Consider the following 4,635-nt stretch of genomic DNA (forward strand, 5'->3'; position numbering starts at 1 on the left):
GCACCTGCCACGCCTAGCAGCTTCCCTCATTGCTGATTGTGGCTTATGATGTATGTGGCTTCCACCCCCACCATGGCCCAGCAGCAGCTATCCAACTCTGATTGTGTATCAGCTACTTTTCTTTCTGAAGTCATCAACTGCCTGACCAAAGCAGCTTTAGAGGGGAGGGGCTTGTCTCGGCTCACCGTCACCATCTGAGGGCTTACAGGCCACCATGGTAGAAGAGATCAGCAGTAGAAGATCCCACCCTGCAGGGACATTCGAGGCAGGTCTTACCCCTTCAGTACATCTTCTCTGGAAATCCCCTCAGACACACCCAAAGCTGCAGCTCCTTTTTACTTTTTTATTTCTGTTTCCAAGTGTTATCTTTTATTTATGAAGTACAGTAAGCATCAAATATAAAATATATGAAGAAAACCCAAGATGTCGAGTACGGATGCTTTCTTTCAAATAGCCACATAACATCACTCTGTCAACTCCGATTCCCATGGGAATAGGCAGGGCAATGTAACAGTTACAGTAAGAAAGTATGCATTTATTAAACGTTTACTTAGCAGCCATTATTTTATAGGCACTATCCTAAAAACTAGGACCAACTAGGTGGAATGGCCATTTCACTTTTCTTTTGGAGAAAGAAAAATTGTTGGCAATTTTTTTTTTCAACCGACTGCACGGTTCTCAAGACTTGATTTTAAATAGCTGGGGAATATTGCTACAAGTTTTATCTGTTAATACAGGTACATACACGGCATCCCTTCCCTTCCACTCCAGGCAGGCAAAGTAAGCTAAAGTCCATAGGCCCCTTTCTCAGATTAGAAATGTGCCCATGAGTCAAGATAACGAGGCCTTACTGTCTAGGTCATAGTAAACTGGCTTTGTCCTTTGCCTTCTTTGGGACTGATGGAATCAAATGCACGTTTGTTGTCTTTGTCATGGCAGTGGATTGAGGTGACTGTCAGTCATTTGTCATGGTGTGAACATGAAGGGTCTCCCCAATGAGCCATGTGCTGAAGGTTTATCTGACCACTGCGAAGTGATTAGATCGTCAGGGTATTTACTCCTACGTAGATTAACACCTCATGGTTCACATGACACTATTTTGGGGGGTAGAAAAAGGTGAAGTAGCTCCTGTCCCTGCCCCTTCCTGTTTTTCTGCAGCTTGCTTGCTAAGGGCAAGCAGCTTCTCCCATATTCAGACATTTTGGCTTACCTCAAGACCAACTTGTGGATCCAGCTGAACTTCCACGGGGACCTTAGAAACTATGAACCTCTGTTTTCCTCTGACATTTTATCACAATGACAAGAAATCAACATCTCACCTTCAAGAGAAAGTATGTCTACCATGCTCAAAACATAGAAAAATTTGAGTAGAACACTGACCTGCTAAGTGATTTCCAGTGATTTTTAAGTTTCAATATTTTAACAAAAATACAAAAAAATGAATGCAGAACAATTTTCTATTAATAAATAGAGAACTGTCTAGGGTAGCTTATCTGTTTTATTTAAAAAAAATAGTTTGCAAAACACCCTCAAATTCAAAGTGATTATGAAGCATTATTTTAGCAATTCTACATATCCACAAAAATCACAATTAGGAAGACAAAAACGTTTTATTTTAAAACACTGAAAAAACAAATGCCTGTTATCTTGGAAATGTTAAATATGAAAACTGTGTTCTGTGATAGCTAAATACTGTAAATTGTCTTATCATTTTCTCTAATAGCAACAAGAGATAAAGTTAGAGATTACCAAGGGTCTGCTAACCATTATTCAAAGTCATCATCTTTAGCTTCAACTCATGTACACAAGTGAAAGTTCTGTCCAAGCTGTTCCTGACACTGGAGGCTTCCAGTTGAATTTCAGATGTTAAGAAAAGTATCTTCCTCTTTCGCCTGTGAATGTTTGATATTGCTGTACTGTTGGCTTACATCCACTACAGATACTGGTTCTAGGCCAGCCCAAGGGTCTTCAAGCATTGACAACTGAAAATAACTTTCCAACTCATCAGACGTAATTTCTTCTCTTTCACTCCCGGATCCAAATGGTGTAGCTGTCCTTGGAGAACCCTGGGGGAAGGTCTGCTGCTGCCCTGGGGAGCAGCTGAACTGCTGCTGGGACCCGGCAAGGGACCTGGAGTTGGTGGCTGGGTAGCGGCCAGGGGATGGAGACCCGGGACGGGGGTCCGAGAAACTGCCTTCGCGGAGAGTTGCTGCTCCCACACATCCTAGCCCGGGGCCCGCAGGCGGGGCGTGCGGACTGCGGTGCAGACTCCGGTCCCCGTACCGCGGGGAGGGCGGCCGCGGTCCCCTTCCCAGGGCACCCTGGACGCTGTTTCTGCCACCCCAACTTCCTGTCCACGCACTGGGGTCCGGAGGAGTTGGTGGTGGGAAATTCTGTAGGTGCATAGCAGGAAACGAAGCTGAAGAGCTCACTCTCCGACGCCCTCACCGGAACCCCAGCGATCAACTGCCTGTAGCTCCTTCTAAAACAAACACACACCAAATTAACTTTTATACTTTTTTTTTTTTTTTTTTTTGGTGCAGGTGGTCTGCTTGTGTGTATGACTGTGCCCCACATGTGTGCAGTTCCTGTGGAGGCCAGAAGAGGGATCAGATCTCTGAGAACTAGAGTAACATGTTTGTGAGCTACCCTGTGGGCGCTTGGAACTGAGCTCAGAGCCCTTGGAAGAGCTGCGCATGCTCTAAATCCCTCAGCCATCTCTCCAGCCCTAAATATAGCTCCTGAATGCACTCTTCTCTTCTAATCCAATCAAGCTGACAACCAGAATAACCACCATAGATGGAAATCCACTATGTGTGGAACATTTTGTAAGCCCAACCTCTTCCAAAGTTAACACGAGTAATTCCTAAACCTTTGACCTTTCAAAAAGCATTCACTTTCTTTAAAAAATTTAATAGATAAGATCACAGTTTAAAATATAGAGATAATGGGGGTGACACTGGGGAGGGGCCCACCCGATCAAAGGAGAAGTGGGGGTGGGGTTGGGAGGAAGGATTGTGGGAAGGGGTGGCTGAAAGGGGGCAGTGATCAGGATGTAAAATAAATAAGTAAAAATTAAAATAAACTATAGAGATTGTATTCCCGACCAGTTGGCTCCTCCTTATTCAAATAATGATTTAAAGAAAGACATGACTTCCGAATTTGATTCACAGCTGCCCATCCGACCATTTCTCAAAGAAGCTGCCATATCGTCTTAGATAAATCCTAAACGATATTTTATATTTTCATTATGCTTGTTTTTAAAAATGAAAGTAAAAAAGATGAAGTATTTTTCACCGTGGCAAAAAAAAGCTACACAGGCAGAGAATTGGATGTCAAAGGCTTTAAGGAGCAGACACATTATTTAGCTGATGAATTAATGGAGGCTCGTGGAGAAGAGGTAGGATTTTAAGTTAAAGCTGCATAAAAATTAGGTTTTAGCGTCATTAAAATTCCACTTTCAGCTGCTACTAATTTTCTTTTGACCACAAAAGACATTAGTTTTTCTGAGTAAAGAGGGAAAGAGACCCATATTGTTTTACAACTGTACCAGCCCGAAAGGCGCTGTTAGAGGGGAGAGGTTGTCATCTGCCTAGACAGGAAAAGGCATGCAGAAAAAGATGAGAAAAGACAAGAATGTACTGTGACATTCCGATTGTCATCTGGGCAGCATGAGCTAACTGCTCATCCCCAGTCCTAGGTCCTGCTTCAGGGGACAAGCCTGTGGGTAAGGGCCAGCTGTTAAAACAACCATCTGGTTCTGTGCTTTGCTCAAAAGTCTTCAGCTTAAATCTAAGACAACAGATATGAGGGAGCAGGAAGAAGGACCCAGGGGAGTTGGTTCGGGAGAAGAGAGCCAGCCAGCAAGAGGACAGCAAAATAAAGGGCAGCCTGGGCTACATAGTGATACAAACAAATAATTAAATCAAACTAAAGGCCAGTATTAAGACCTCTTTCTCTTCTGCCACTTACAGAGTGCGCTGGACCCAGTGTGAGCATGGAATGAGTCAAATATCATCAAGAGAAGGAACCCAAACTTTGAACAGAAAGATTATTGGTGTCATGTGATGCTGAAGTCAAGTCCTCTTAGCTCTGTGTGGATGTTGCTTTTAGGGCATTATTGACACATTAATTTGCATTGGGAACTTACTTGGGGATGATAGGTGTTCTAGTTAGCTATTCTACTGTTGCAACCAGGACCAGGATGAAAAGCAATTTGGGGAGGAGTCTTAGTTTATAGGCTACAGTCTACTATTGAGAGAAGCCACACTAGGAGCTTGACATGAAAAACAAAGGAATGCTTCTTAATGGCCTACTTTTAGGTTTATATTCAGCTACCTTCCTTGTAAATCCCAAGCCCACCTGCCTAGGAATGGTACCACCCACAGTGGGCTGGGCCCTCCTACATCAGCCGGAAAATTGCCCACAGGCAGATTTAGGATAAGTTTTTTGACCTTCTCTGAAGCAGAGAAGTTCAGAATCTCTCTCCATATTGGGAGGAAAGGAGCATCAAGCAAGATGCCAAGAAGGATGTGAACAGGGTTTGTCACACCTCCCTTCGTTTCTTAGCATTGAGCATTACTCTTCTCCACAGCTTCGCAGTCTTTATCAAACACAGGATATAAGTTTGCTGTC

General features: G+C 43.5%; 1 pseudogene across 1 annotated transcript; it reads right to left on the bottom strand.

Moving 5' to 3' along the window:
- Positions 1-1,866: 1,866 nt before the first annotated feature.
- On the bottom strand, positions 1,867-2,405 carry LOC308432146 (M-phase-specific PLK1-interacting protein-like; annotated as a pseudogene). The gene has a single exon. The product of its transcript is annotated as an M-phase-specific PLK1-interacting protein-like (transcript).
- Between the last annotated feature and the right edge of the window lie 2,230 nt (positions 2,406-4,635).

This window comes from Micromys minutus, assembly GCF_963924665.1.
Source record: "Micromys minutus genome assembly, chromosome: 18".
In the NCBI taxonomy this organism is placed as follows: domain Eukaryota; kingdom Metazoa; phylum Chordata; class Mammalia; order Rodentia; family Muridae; genus Micromys; species Micromys minutus.